Genomic DNA, 16,250 nt, shown 5'->3' on the forward strand with positions numbered 1-16,250 from the left:
TAGGCCTCTGGTCTCCTACTCTCCTCCCTTCCCTAGTGGCTTCAGAAAACCCGGATTCTCTCACAACGGCCCTGTGGCACACTACTCAGACCCAGCCTCAGGCCCAGTATGGCAGGTTGTTTTCTGCCAAGAAACCCCTTTCAGTTCCCCATCATTTCCCCGCCTCGTGTCTCACTTTCACCATCTCCTGGGATGGCCCCTGTCCCCTAGCCAGTACCCACCCCTACCCCGGGAACCACAATTTTAATTTAGCCATCTTCTCCAGTTGCCTAGAATACTTGTCTCAAGTAACAGCTCTCAATAAACACTGAAGTGAATGAAGCCACTAAGTGGGTAAATTACGGGTTCTTTCACAAGGAGTAAACTTAAGGAGAGGTAAGGTGACCTCACTCACAATCACTCATGGTGTTTCTTTCCCTGAGGGCTACCTGCCCTAGAAGCCACGGTCCTCTTTGCAGCCAATCAGACTGCTGCAGATATGGCTAAAGCAATTGGCTCAAGCTCTGACATCCGGTTGTGGGGGGGGGGGGTTGCCACCTCTTTCTCAAGAGCCTGCCTTCTCGCTCCCTAATGACCAATCACAAAGCCAGCAGGAAGCTAACCTCAATCCCTTTCTCTTGCTGCACAGTGGAAGGGATTCTATCGAAGCATAGGGAAAAATTTTTTTGAACTGCTGCAAAGTGTGTTCAAAAATGACAGGGCTTCATGTGGGTCCCCCAACAACTGGAGCAGGGACTGTTCCTAAATCTGTTTTCTGTCTGTGGATCCCATTCCCCTAGCCAGGATGTCTTGTCGGGCCTCAGTGGGAGAGGATGTGCCTAGTCCTGCAGTGACTTGATGTGCCAGGGTGGGGTGTTACCCAGGGAGGCCTCTACACTCTCAACAGAGAAGGGGAGTGGGGATGGGCTGTGTGAGGGGGACCAGAAAGGGGAAGCTGCAATTGGGATATACAGTGAGTGAGTGGATGGATGGATGGGTGGATGGGTGGGTGGGTGGATGGGTGGATGGATGGATGGATGGATGGATGGATGGATGGATGGATGGATGGATGGAAGAAAAACAAAAATCAAAACCCCACAGCTCGTTGCAGATACCAGGACTGTAAACACACCCCTGACACATTCCCTTCCTTCACCAAGCTCTGGCCAGCACTGAACAGACAATGCAAACTTCTGGAGTAGATTTATTTTTCCCATGATCTCTGTTGTCCTTTAATGAGCAATTTGTTGTATATTTAGCTAACTTAAGATTAGATTCTGGCAAGGATTGTCAAAACTGTGACCTCAAAGATGAAAGCAAATGTGTGTGTGTGTGTGTGTGTGTGTATGTGTGTTTGTGTGTGTGTGCAATGTGAGTGTATGTATGGGTATGTATATGTGACTGTATATGTATGTGAATTGTGTGAATGTATGTGAGTATGCATATGTGTGTGAGCATGTGTATATGTGTTTGTGTGTGTAAGTGTACATGTGAGTATGTATATATATGAGGGTACTGATTTAGGTGAATGAGTGTGTGAGTGTATGTGTATATGCAAGTGTGTATGTGTGTGTATGTATGTGCTATATCTGTTTTTGTGAGTGTGTATGTATGTGTGTGAGTATATGTGAGTATGTATATATATATGTGAATATGTGTATATGTGTGAATGTGTGTATATATGTATGTGAGTGTGCATATGAGTTACGTGTGTATGTGAGTGTATAAGTCTGTGTGTGTGAATATATGTGTATGTGTGTGAGTGTGTGTGATCACATGTGTATGTATGTGTGTATATGTGTGTACAGAAGTATGTGTCTGTGAATATAAATGTATGCGTATGTTTGAGAGTGTATATGTGTGTGTGTATATGTGTGTAATTGTATGTGTGTATCAGAATGTGTGAGTGTGTGTGTGTGTGTTTTGAGGGGATATCTTTGCCTTCATGTATGTCTTTATACCATGTGTGTGCCTGTTGCCTGTGGCAACCAGAAAAAAAATCAGATCTCCTGGAAAGTGGAGTTACAGATAGTCATGTGTCACCGTGTGGGTGCTGAGAATCGAACCCACTCCTCTGAAGAGGCTGAGCCATCTTTCCAGTTCCAGAAAGCAGCATCTTATAAGCAGTGTTCCAGGGTTTCTCTTGAGAATCAAGAAGGCCCAAGGGCCCCTTGCCCAGTACTTAGTGGTTTAAGACAGCCTTTATGCTAGCACTCCTGTGGCCTTATAAATCCATGCATCATTTTCTGAGTACACATAAAGGAATGCTTCCTAAGAGGTGTTCCCTGACTTTAGACGGGATAATGTTTTGATAAATCCATTGTCCTGAGTCAAACTGCACTGAATACACTTAACCTTCCTACAGTACAAGGAGCCCAAGGCAAGCAGATCACAGCTGATACAGAAGTTTTAGTAAAAAATGAACACTGTGGACAGAAACAAGTTCTCAGAAAGAGACTCACACCCCTGAAAGAGAATATGATCCTTTTAACGCAAGAGAAGTTACCTGACCTTGCCTCCTGGACCCACTATGTGGGGTTAGAACTACTTAAATAGACAAGAGGTAGGCAGCTTGATGTTTTGTTAGGCAGTTGTGTTAGTCTGGGTTTTACTGCTGTGAAGAGACACCATGACCATGGCAACTCTTATAACAGAAAACATTTTATTAAGGCTGGCTTACAGTCTCAGAGGTTCAGTCCATTATCACTGTGGCAGGGAGCATGGCAGCATCCAGGCAGACATGGTGTTGAGAAGGAGCCAAGAGTTCTACATCTTGACCTGCAGGCAGTAAAAGGAGACCCTGTGCCACAGTGGACATAGTTTGAGCATATGTAAGACCTCAAAGTCAGCCTCAAATGACACAGTTCCACCAACAAGACCACACCCACTCCTGACGTGTTTTATAAAAAGGAGAGAATATGTTTGGTGGCTGTACAGTAAGGTGTGGGGGAGGCGGTTCCTCCCAGGGCCCATGCTGAAGCATCCCTTCCCACTAAGGGACCAGCCCCACAACAGTCTAGTATAGAATAGAGTTTATTCAGGGCATGGGGAGGGGAGCTGAGAGGGTGGCAGAGACAGAGAAAGGCAGAGAGAGAGAGAGAGAGAGGGAGAGAGAGAGAGAGAGAGGAGAGAGGAGAGAGGAGAGAAGAATGAAGGAAGGAAGGAAGGAAGGAAGGAAGGAAGGAAGGAAGGAAGAAATCTGTGTTGTTCTATTGTAAGTGATTTTCTTTTTATTCAACACCTGAGAAATCTTGTTTTTAAGAAACAAGATAACAAGGTCTGGAGTCCCCAGATTTTCCCTCAGGTTGCGGCTGTTCAGGAGATATTTCAGTTGATGAGGTGGCACCCAAGGCATCATTATTTTTTGAAAAATTAATATGTGGATTTATCATACTCAGCTTCCTGACTATGGGTGTCACATGACCAAACTGCCTCAACTCCTCTGTTACGCCTTCCCCATCACACACACACCAACTTAGACCCTTCTTTCTATAAAATTAAATGAATAAATAAATAAATTAATAATAATAAAATCCACACGTGAAAACAAGTATTACCTGTGACTGTGGCTTTTGTTTAGAAACTGTTTTCTTTTTTAAGGGGAGCCTTAGTTTGAATTGAATTTACACTGGTGATATAAGTCGTGGAGACTCCTCCAGGGGAAGGGTTACCCTACCCAACGAAACGGACTGAAAGGGGCTTTGTATGGAGTGTGAAGTTACTCGTGTCAGTGCTTCCTAAGTAAGATGGGTGCTAGTACAAGCCTCTGGCAGGCACCCAGGGGCAGGCGACGGCAGTCTGAAGAGCTTTTAAAAACAAAAGGTCAGGCCCCATCCCCTGGTCGTTGAAGTCCCAACTATCATGTCCATTGCATGTATTTGCACCTTGAGCCTGTCCGATATCCTTCCTCACTATCTTGGAAATAACTTAAACAACACCAAAGCCCCACAAAGTCTGGGGGAGACTGTGAGGGGCTGGAGAGGTGGCTCAGAACCACCTGTCACTCCAGTTCCAGGGGATGGGATGCCCTCTGTGCACCTCTGCAGGTACCAGGCACACATGTGGGACACAGACAGACAGACAGACAGACAGACAGACAGACAGGCAGACAGGCAGGCAAAACACACATGCACATAAAGCAAAATAAAAAATAAAATAAAAGACAAATAAATCTCTTTTTAAAAGTTACTTCTAAATGAGGTGTGGTGGGACATACCTAGAACCCCAGGATTCTATAGGCTGAGGCAGGAGAATCATGATTTTAAGGCTGCACTGCACCACACAGCAAGGTCCTGTCCTCTCTACCCCCAGTCCATGTCAAGAATGATAAGAGCCCCTGATTTAAAACCGCCAGTTCACTTGGAGTGATAGACATTTACATGTTTACGTCTTTGAGCAAAATTCTTGATTTAGTTCAAGTAAGATACACTCCGGTCAAGTTCTCTGTTACAGAAGTGCTGTTCACACAGTGAGGCCAAGGGTTAAAGCAGCCATAGGAAAAAAATACTTAGAAAAACAACATTACCTCACATCCCCCTTGAAAGTCTGTCTCAACGTCCTCGAATTATTTTCCAAGTTCTCAGTGTTTCTTGAGTATTTTTTTCCTCAAGTGAGTAGGAAGCATTTGAGAGAACTCTTTTATCTTTTATTAACAGGGGATTAAAACAATCAGATACCGCAGAATCTAAGGGCACAAGAATGCCATGAAAACCCAAAAAAGAGAGGATTCTGCCGAATTCAGATGCTGGAGGACACTGAGGATGTCTGCGGGAGCCTGGGTCCAGCCAGCTCTGTGCATGCACAGACACTGTAACATGGTTTTCCTGGCACTAGAATTCATTCCCCAGACCTGAGAACATCCTCTCCATCCTGACTGGGCCTGTGGCTGCACTCAGCTGGAAGAGAGCTAAGCTGAGGCCCCTGGTGCATTTAAATCTCTTAATTGGAACTCTGGTTCTCATGGTCTTAAATGTTTTTTTTTTTCTAAGTCAAACTCACGAAGATGTGTTCTTACACGTCAAGCTTGTGACATTTGGTGCCCTGAGAGCCCTGCATTTTCTAGGTCACTTGGTCAGCTTGCTGCCAGAGAGGGATGCAGGAGTCCTCATTAATGAAAAGGTAGGGACCCTTGAAGTGGCTGGGCAGGTTAAAGACACTTGCTGGTAAGCCTGAGGGCAAGAGTTCGATCCCAGGACACACAGACTAGAATCCTAAAACTAACTCCCTCAGATTCCACATGTATGATACAGCCAGGCCCTGCAAACACACCAAATAAAGGAACAAAGGTAGTTTTTACAATTTAATTTCCCTCCGCCCTCCAGCACATCACCCCAGGGACATTTGGCTGCTACAATATACAGTTACAATGTGACTCAGTCCTTTTCTGGCTAGGGATTGGCAAACTTGTTCTGTAAAAGGAGAGAAAGCAAAAGTTTTGGGCTCTGTGAGCTCCCTTTGTCTAGCATTTCTCTCTGTCAGTTTGTCCATTTGTCTACTTCTTCCCCAGCGCTGTTTTAAGCCAGTAACACATTTTAAATCGTACCAGGTTCCAGGAACGTCCAAAAGCAGAACTGCAAGCTCTGTGGAACCGTGGTCTGTGGTCCACCAGCCACAGCCTTTCATAAATAGATCCAAAAGTGGGGCCTAGGACAACAGCCATGCCAAGACGTGCGTGCCTTGCCACAGTGGGTCAAGGAACCAGAGAAGAAGAAGTTAGAAGTCCTGGGCATGTGAGGAAGGATGGCTGGGTGGGCAGCGTCTCTGTTGAGGACCCGGGCAGGACAGTGTGCTTGGCTTGATTCTTGCTTTACTTCCCCAGCAGCTTTCAAGTTTGTTTAGACCTACAGGAAGACTGAGAGGCCTGAGTACTGACATTTCCCCCTTCAGAGACAGGGCTGACAAATCACTGTCGTGACTGGGTTCTCAAGATCTGGGATGCTCTTCTAGAGTGTGAACCACTGTGTGCAGAGAGTCACGTAGCCCTCTTCAGCCTATCCTGCGAACACCAGGGCCCAGGACAGATACAAAGGAAAAGAGACTCTCTGGCTACTGCACCCCATAAGGTCCTGTGCCTCTACTAACCCAGATGTCTTATGCCTCTCCAGGCCTGAACCCTGAACAGAAGGAAAGGACATACAAGACAAGGGGCTATAGGTCAAATGATGTCCCCGGCTGGAGAGATGAGTCAGAGTGCTTGCTGCTTTTGCAGAAAACCTGAGTTAGTTCCCAGCACACACCTTAGATGGTTCACAACCACCTGTAAGTCCTGCTCCGGATGATCCAATGTTCACACACACACACACACACACACACACACACACACACACACACTCATCACACACACACACACGCACACACTCATAAACATACCTTGAATTGTAAAAAAAAACAAAAACAAAAACAAAAACAAAAATAACTCCAACCATTCTGTGCCACCTTAAAATTGCTATTAGCTCTCCTCGTAAAGAGGTTTGAGAGCACTGTGGACATTCGAAAGCATCCAGGAAACGTGTTTATATTTATAGTTGGCTCAGAATACAACAGCCACCATGACACCTTGTGGACACTTGGTAAAGAGAGGAAAGAAGAAGAGAAAAGAAACAGGTGAAGTGAGAAAGAACAGATAAAGAAAAAGAAAAGAGGAAAAAGTATGGGGGAGGGGAGGAAAGAGAAAGAGAGAGAGAAGGGGGAGAAGGGAAGAGGAGGGAGAAGGAGGGAGGGAAGAGGAGGGAAGAGGAGGAGAGGAAGGGGAAGAAGGGGAAGAAGGAGAGAGGGGGAAAGACGTAAAAGAGAGAGGAAGAAGAGGAAGGGAAGGAAGGACAGAGAAGGAAGTGGGGGAGTGGGTGGAGTAGAAGAGGGAAAAGTTGGGAAGTAGGGGGGAGGGGAAAGTGAGAAGGTGGGGAAGAGAGGGGATGGAAGCCAAGGTTAGTCTTGCTTGTGTAATAAACTCACCATAAGGATTTTCTGTGTCTATTTGTGTTTTCCAAATACAAAGAGAAGCCAGCCCTTTCTGGTACCATATCTTTTCCCCCCATCTTTATTAAATTGGGTATTTCTTATTTACATTTCATTTTTTTTTCCGGGGCTGAGTATTGAACCCAGGGCCTTGTGCTTACTAGGCAACCGCTCTACCACTGAGCTAAATCCCCAAACCCCTTATTTACATTTCAAATGTTACTCCCTTTCCTGGTTCCCAGGCCAACATCCCCCAACCCCTCCCCCTCCCCTTCTTTGTGGGTGTTCTCCTCCCCATCCTCCCCTCATTGCCGCCCCTCCCCCCAACAATCCTGTTCACTGGGGGTCTGGCCTTGGCAGGACCAAGGGCTTCCCCTTCCACTGGTGATCTTACTAGGATATTCATTGCTACCTATGAGGTCAGAGTCCAGGGTCAGTCCATGTATAGATTTTGGGTAGTGGCTTAGTCCCTGGAAGCTCTGGTTGCTTGGCATTATTGTTCATATGGGGTCTCCAGTCCCTTCAAGCTCTTCCAGTTCTTTCTCTGATTCCTTCAACGGGGGTCCCGTTCTCAGTTCAGTGGTTTGCTGCTGGCATTCGCCTATGTATTTGCTGTGTTCTGGCTGTGTCTCTTAGGAGAGATCTACATCTGGTTCCTGTCAGCCTGCACCTCTTTGCTTCATCCATCTTATCTAGTTTGGTGGCTGTATATGTATGGGCCACATGTGCGGCAGGCTCTGAATGGGTGTTTCTTCAGTCTCTGTTCTAAACTTTGCCTCCCTATCCTCTCCCAAGGGTATTCTTGTTCCCCTTTTAAAGAAAGAGTGAAGCATTTGCATTTTGGTCATCCTTCTTGAGTTTCATGTGTTCTGTGCATCTAGGGTAATTGGAGCATTTGGGTTAATATCCACTTATCAATGAGTGCATACCATGTGTGTTTTTCTGTAATTGGGTTACCTCACTCAGGATGATATTTTCCAGTTCCATCCATTTGCCTATGAATTTCATAAAGTCATTGTTTTTGATAGCTGAGTAATATTCCATTGTGTAGATGTACCACATTTTCTGTATCCATTCCTCTGTTGAAGGGCATCTGAGTTCTTTCCAGCTTCTGGCTATTATAAATAAGACTGCTATGAACATAGTGGAGCACGTGTCTTTGTTATTTGTTGGAGCATCTTTTGGGTATATGCCCAAGAGAGGTATAGCTGGGTCCTCAGCTAGTTCAATGTCCAATTTTCTGAGGAACCTCCAGACTGATTTCCAGAATGGTTGTACCAGTCTGCAATCCCACCAACAATGGAGGAGTGTTCCTCTTTCTCCACATCCTCGCCAGCATCTGCTGTCACCTGAGTTTTTGATCTTAGCCATTCTGACTGGTGTGAGGTGGAATCTCAGGGTTGTTTTGATTTGCATTTCCCTTATGACTAAAGATGTTGAACATTTCTTTAGGTGTTTCTCAGCCATTCGGCATTCCTCAGCTGTGAATTCTTTGTTTAGTTCTGAACCCCATTTTTTTTTATTTTTTTTTTATTAACTTGAGTATTTCTTATATACATTTCGAGTGTTATTCCCTTTCCCGGTTTCCGGGCAGACATCCCCCTCCCCCCTCCCCTTCCTTATGGGTGTTCCCCTCCCAACCCTACCCCCATTGCCGCCCTCCCCCCATAGACTAGTTCACTGGGGGTTCAGTCTTAGCAGGACCCAGGGCTTCCCCTTCCACTGGTGCTCTTACTAGGATATTCATTGCTACCTATGGGGTCAGAGTCCAGGGTCAGTCCATGTATAGTCTTTAGGTAGTGGCTTAGTCCCTGGAAGCTCTGATTGCTTGGTATTGTTGTACTTTTGGGGTCTCGAGCCCCTTCAAGCTCTTCCAGTTCTTTCTCTGATTCCTTCAATAGGGGACCTGTTCTCAGTTCAGTGGTTTGCTGCTGGCATTCACCTCTGTATTTGCTGTATTCTGGCTGTGTCTCTCAGGAGAGATCTACATCCGGCTCCTGTCGGTCTGCACTTCTTTGCTTCATCCATCTTGTCTAATTGGGTGGCTGTATATGTATGGGCCACATGTGGGGCAGGCTCTGAATGGGTGTTCCTTCAGTCTCTGTTTTAATCTTTGCCTCTCCCTTCCCTGCCAAGGGTATTCTTTTTCCTCATTTAAAGAAGGAGTGAAGCATTCACATTTTGATCATCCGTTTTGAGTTTCGTTTGTTCTAGGGATCTAGGGTAATTCAAGCATTTGGGCTAATAGCCACTTATCAATGAGTGCATACCATGTATGTCTTTCTGTGATTGGGTTAGCTCACTCAGGATGATATTTTCCAGTTCCAACCATTTGCCTACGAATTTCATAAACTCGTTGTTTTTGATAGCTGAGTAATATTCCATTGTGTAGATGTACCACATTTTCTGTATCCATTCCTCTGTTGAAGGGCATCTGGGTTCTTTCCAGTTTCTGGCTATTATAAATAAGGCTGCGATGAACATAGTGGAGCACGTGTCTCTTTTATATGTTGAGGCATCTTTTGGGTATATGCCCAAGAGAGGTATAGCTGGATCCTCAGGCAGTTCAATGTCCAATTTTCTGAGGAACCTCCAGACTGATTTCCAGAATGGTTTTACCAGTCTGCAATCCCACCAACAATGGAGGAGTGTTCCTCTTTCTCCACATCCTCGCCAGCATCTGCTGTCACCTGAGTTTTTGATCTTAGCCATTCTCACTGGTGTGACGTGAAATCTCAGGGTTGTTTTGATTTGCATTTCCCTTATGACTAAAGATGTTGAACATTTCTTTAGGTGTTTCTCAGCCATTCGGCATTCCTCAGCTGTGAATTCTTTGTTTAGCTCTGAACCCCATTTTTTAATAGTGTTATTTGTTTCCCTGCGGTCTAACTTCTTGAGTTCTTTGTATATTTTGGATATAAGGCCTCTATCTGTTGTAGGATTGGTAAAGATCTTTTCCCAATCTGTTGCTGAACCCCATTTTTTAATAGGGTTATTTGTCTCCCTGCGGTCTAACTTCGTGAGTTCTTTGTATATTTTGGATATAAGCCCTCTAACAGTTATAGGATTGGTAAAGATTTTTTCCCAATCTGTTGGTTGCCGTTTTGTCCTAACAACAGTGTCCTTTGCCTTACAGAAGCTTTGTAGCTTTATGAGATCCCATTTGTCGATTCTTGATCTTAGAGCATAAGCCATTCGTGTTTTGTTCAGGAAACTTTCTCCAGTGCCCATGTGTTCGAGATTCTTCCCCACTTTTTCTTCTTTTAGTTTAAGTATATCTGGTTTGATGTGGAGGTCCTTGATCCACTTGGACTTAAGTTTTGTACAGGTGGATCGATCTGCATTCTTCTACATGCTGACCTCCAGTTGAACCAGCACCATTTGCTGAAAATGCTATCTTTTTTCCATTTGATGGTTTTGACTCCTTTGTCAAAAATCAAGGTGTGTGGGTTCATTTCTGGGTCTTCAATTCTATTCCACTGGTCTATCTGTCTGTCTCTGTACCAATACCATGCAATGTCTAACCTGCTGAGGCCTCTCCTTACCCAGAACATTGAACCAGAGCAGTCAATGTGGGGAACTTAGAGGACACAGCTCTTCAGAATGTTGCTGGGTTCTGCAAGGACCTTCCCAGGGACCCACCTGCACAGTGAAGACAGGCTGCCACTGTGCAGTGGTTCAAAGAGACTCTGCAGACCGTCACGCTAACGAGCTACTCTGCGTGAGCTGCTTCGGTCTGCACAAAAGGCAAACCATACAACAAGGACATCAGGCCCCAGATGAGGTGTCAATTATGAGGATGCTGGCAATAAAAGCCTGCCTCAAAGCAAGGACAGATGCTTCAGAAACACTCTGCCGGGAAAGCTCACTTGCAGAACGTGTGATCTAAAACAGGACCACAGTGTTCTTTCTTCTTTGTTAAGTTTTATTATTTATTTCCATCTCTCTCTCTCTCTGTGTGTGTATGTGTATGTGTGTGCCTTGTGTATGCCTTGTGCATTTATTTGTGTGTGCCTTGTGTGTGGGGTGTGCGTGTGTGTGTGTGTGTGTGTGTGTGTGTGTGTGTGTGTGTGTGTGCCTTGTTTGTAGGGTATCCCAATCTTCGTTGTTCTTACTCCAATCCACTAGCAAACACCAAACACAAACCAGCAGCTGCAGTCTGGTGTACTCGTCAGGCATCGCCCATGAATCTCAAGGGCAGTTCAATCCAGAAGAAACCGTGAGGCTCACCAACCGGCCTGAGGAGGAAGTCGTTTGGTGGGTTTCTTTCTATGACATCACCACAAGGGAAGCTCTGTGGTGCAATGTAGATGAACCAGTGCATGTGTGTCATTACCGAAGACTAGTGAGGAGGAGCAAGGCAAACCAGTGCTCCAGCTCCCACTGTCTGTGGGGTTATACTCAAGTCTGCAGAGTGGTCTCTCAGGCACACGGTTTTCCAATGCCAGAACGCAGCACAGTGCTGGGTGACAGCATGAAAGTTCCCTGGGGAACTTAAAAGTGTTTGTAAGTTAAAAGTCGGAGGCTCTGAATCTGTCATGGAATTTGGGAATGCGTACTTTTTAACACTTCTCTGCAATGTGTATGTGCTATCATGCTGTTGGTATGTGTATACCATGTACTATGTGGAGTTAATAAGATTCTCTGTTTGTTTGTTCATTGCATGCATTGCTGCCCTGGATACTCATGTAACCCTGAGCACTGTGATCCCCAGCCTCTACCAAATGGCAGTTCAAACACTGACCTAGTCACCTACTTACTAATGAGGATGTGCACTAGGAATCAGAGAATACAGGGGAAGGTGCTCTCCTCATGACTACCACTTTATTAGGAAAGGAAGTTACTAAAGTAGTCATCTACAGTGTCACCCCCAAATTCCCACATGTTGAGGAGCTTGGTCTCCAGCAGTGTAGAGACATCCAGAAAGTGAGGTTTGGTGGAAGGAAATTAGATAATTGTGTCACTGAAGGAGACAGTGGAAGTCCTCTTTCTTTGCTTCCTGGTCACCTTCTCTGCCACATATTGTAACCATGATGCCCAGTGCTACCGATACATGAAAGCCCAAAACAGCATGGCCGGGAGGCAATGGACAGAGACGTGAAACTGTAGAAATAACTGTAGCGATTCACCCTCCTTTCTCATATATCACTTGGTATTTGAGAGTTTGTGACAGGGCAACAAAGCCAATGAATACAGAAGTGTGAATTCCTAAGCAAAAGAAAGCAGGGTTTAGGGAGGGATCGAGGAAAAGACTGAGAAAGGAAGTGAGACGGAGTAAAGGAGGAAGAGGAGGGTGGAGGGCCAAAGTAAAGGAGGATGGGAGGGGAGATGTGAAAAACAATGACATGAAGGAAAAAAGTAGATAAAAGTTAACAAAACGGCCTTTGTTTACAGTAATCTATGCCCTGGATCTCTGAAACTCACAAATCCTAACCTGCTGGGTGTGATGGCGTCTGTGCTGTCCACTCTTGAATAAACACAGTATCCAGTCACTATAACTGCCTTCCACCACAATTTCCCAGGCAGGACTCTATCACTTCCCACAGGTAGGCATTTTCCCTCACCATGAGCCCACCCTGCCCTCCCTGGTAGAATGACTCCCTTCCAGTTCTTCCAGGAGCTCGTCCCTTTCCTTCCAGGAGCTGTGCTCTCCTGGTATTAGCAGCTAGCCTGGAGCAGCCCCGACCAAAGGGAGGAAGGAAACACTTCAGTGAGAAAGGAAACCTGGGATTAAGGAAATCAGACCAGTGTCAGTTCTACGGGATTTTCCAGTAGTTTAACCTTGCTAAAGACCTGAACATTCCTAAAAAGAAAACACATTATTGGCGCTTGCCCCAAGTCCGTTTGGCAACAGGTCCTCCTCTGTGGTGCATCTGGACTATCGATGTGCACACAGCATTTGTGGGTTCACCTGAGGAGAGATAGGTACTGCGTAGAGCACTGAACACAGCCCCTGCCACGTGCCTCCCCTCCGCACCTCCCGATCTGACTCTTTATCCTATCCTCTGCCCATCTTTAAGTATCTTCTCTCAATCAAGGCATCTAAAGATCGTTTGGGAAGCATTTCCTGATGGGTATTTGGCCTAGTTCCCACTCTTAGAACTTTGGGGAGATCTTGGCCATCATTCAACTGGCCACATTAGACAGCGCTGCCTGGGCTGTGCTATCAGGCATCTAAGTCAAGCCTCTGTTAGTCATTCTGCCCTGCAAGCCTTCCTAAGCTGAGCTGTCTCTTCCCATGGGCTCACTGCATCCCTCAGCTCTGACCCTCTTCATTCCTATCTACAGTCGGAGCTTGTCCTGGAGTCCCTCTGAGGAGCTGGCTCCAGAGTTCATCCACTCGGCCTGAACTCAGTCCTGCTGAAACACTTTTATGGAGGCCACTACCTGATTTAATCAGATCTTCTCTCAGTCACCATGTCCCTCCTTGGGGATTTATAGTTAGCTCAAATTCAAACCATCATGACACAAACTGCCTTTCTGGGTAAGGAAGCTGCACCATGATCAACTACAAAGAGAAAAGGAAACACAAAGCAACCCCTGTGCACATGTTACTTCACATGTGTCACCCGTTTGCTGCCACTGTGAGGGCCTCGATTCTGCTGAAGAGGAGTCCATGACATTACAAGGTGCAACCCCACTATAGGACTATGGCCCTAGGCCATGGTCATACCCTTTCCTGTGTAAGCTTCAGGGCTTCTGCATTTTACACAGAAGGACCACTCGATCAAGACTTCCACAAAAGTATCTCTCACAGGCTGGACCTATGGGCAGCCTCCACTGCTGAGGTGTCTTGGTCCATCTTCATGACCAAATACTGTTGTTACGTAAAAAGCAAATGGATTCACGTGAGGGACAAACTCGAAGTTTGCTTCAGAGAGTAAGGAAGGACAGAATGATTAGGACAGGGGAAGAACAGGGATTAAAAAGTGTCAACAGTGGGGGGTGGGGGGAGGGATGGGCCTGACAACGTGAATGAATGATAAAGAGGCTGATCTTTCTCTCCTTTGTAATAGTGACTGTTAGGAGATAACCTCCCCTTCTGTCTCCATGATGAAGATGCACGGAAAGTCTTCCTCAGCCTCAGATTCTTGGTGGAATTCCAAAATCATGAGGGTGGCAGGGGAGGGGAGCACGATCTGTCTTACCAAGACCTCTGGGAAAGGCAAGGTTGGGGGTGACATTTATACGTGTATATGCATGTTCATTTAGTTAACCAAATCTTCAGCAAGAAGTGTGAGCATTCCTGGATTAGGCAAGATTGGTTGCCAATATTCACAGTTTCGTGGGAGAAAAGAGGCAGCACTCTGCAGAGACTAGACACATTTCAGGATAATAAATAATAGTCCATGTCTGCAGAGACTGGGACAGTCAGATAGTGTGGAGAATGCTGCTATGACTTTAATATATCCTCCATAAACCAAGTGTTGAAAGTGTAGTCCCAATACAACAGTGTAATGGGACCCTCATGGATGAGTTAATGTTACTACAGGAGTGGATTTACTGCATCAAAGAGAGTTGGAGGACTCTGGTTTTCACTCCCCTCCATTATCTCCCCTTTCTCTCTCTCCCTCCCTTCCTCTCCCTCCTCCCTTCTCCCTCTTTAGTCTCTGTTCCATTCTTGCCCTCCCATCTTCCACCATGGAGGGCGCACTAAGAACACTCTCACCATATTGTTGCCTTGACCTTGGATATCCCAGCCTCTAGAATTACGAGAAATTGATTTCATATATATATGTCATATATATATATATATGTCATATATATATATATATATGACATTCCATTGTAGCAACACAAAATGGACTGTAGTAGATGGTGACTAACCTGAGGCAAGTATAGAAAACAGTCCATGTAAAAAGCTTCTTCTTGCTGTTCTAGACAGCAAGCAGACACATTTACAATTCTCTAAGAAGTATTTCCTATACTCTAGTTTGCTCCATCTACATGATCCTGAAAATAAGGATGTTTTTTCATGGCTCAATCCTGCGCAGGAACTGCAGATGTTAGATGTGGCATTCAGTTGTCAAATGGTAAGTGTTGTCGTTTGAATGTCAAAGTTCCCCACAGGCTGATGTTTCGAGTACTTGACTCCAAGCCGCGGCATAGTTTTAGAAGGCTGTGGGACCTTTAGGGGATACCCTGGAAGAAGAAGTAGGTCATTGGATGCAGCCCTCCAAAGGTTATAGTCCAACCTGGTTCCTGTTCTGCTTCTTCTACATGCTCCTACCACCTCATCTTCTCCACCCAGATAGAATGAACTCTCTGGAACTGTGAGCCAAGACTCTTCTCCCTTAAGTTATTTCTGTCAGGTGTCATGGGCAGAGTGGTGTGAGGGTAACTCATTCAGTGTGGTTCCTGTAAAAGGCTCAGGTGACTACAGGAGAGCATTGGACATGAGCAAAAGGGAGAAAGAGAGGATTTTGATGGCTCAGGTTATTCCTATCCTTGGACTTTAGATAGTCCAACTTCCTAAGAGTTGGTCATAACATGCCCTCACAGTTCTGTCCAGCATGGCCTACACGAACCCCCAGAGGAACAAGTCCAAGAGCTCAGTGGAGACAGCAAATAAATACATCCAAAGCTTCATAAGCCTGGAGTTTGATCATGGGGACCAGCAGACACAAATCGTGTTGAAGAAACCAGGCTGAAGGACATCCCCCAACACTGGAAGTCCTCATCAGTATAACATTTCCTCAGAGCACCTTGTTAATGTTAGCAGTGATGGGGAGAGCTGCCTTAGCACCAACCCAACAGCTCTTTGGACAAGAGTCAATCATGAAACGTATCAGAAAGCCAAGAGCACTTGTTGTGACCCAGGGTGATCTATAACTTTATCCAGTGAAGAGAATTCACCCAGGATTTTTTAAAAATAAATAAATTGGACAATTCAATCAGCAAGTCCCAGCCTCACCACTATAACCTAGCACAGGAAGCACTCAGCACTCTTCCCTGTGGCCCTGGGCTTGAGCTGGAGCATCTGGCACACAAGGAAAGCTGATCACTTCAAGTTAAGCCCTGGAGAGGCGCCATTGGCAACAGAAGCCAAGAATGTGTCCAAGTCCGGAGACACATCACAGCTCATTAGCCAACAGTCTGTGTTTCCTAACCACCTATGCAAATATTTGTGCCTCCTTTCCCCTATGATTGAGAATGATGATAAACTTGTGAAAAGGGGTATAGTTATCTAGACAAAAGTTTTCCTTGTACCTATCTTTCCTAGAATTAATATCCTTGACAACTAACTGCTAAAGTAAATGAAGAGTCTCTGAGAACGATGATTCCCCCCAGCAGAGTCTTTTAGATTAAGAAAGAAA

Source organism: Rattus norvegicus, chromosome 1 (assembly GCF_021556685.1).
Source record: "Rattus norvegicus strain SHRSP/BbbUtx chromosome 1, alternate assembly SHRSP_T2T, whole genome shotgun sequence".
NCBI lineage: Eukaryota > Metazoa > Chordata > Mammalia > Rodentia > Muridae > Rattus > Rattus norvegicus.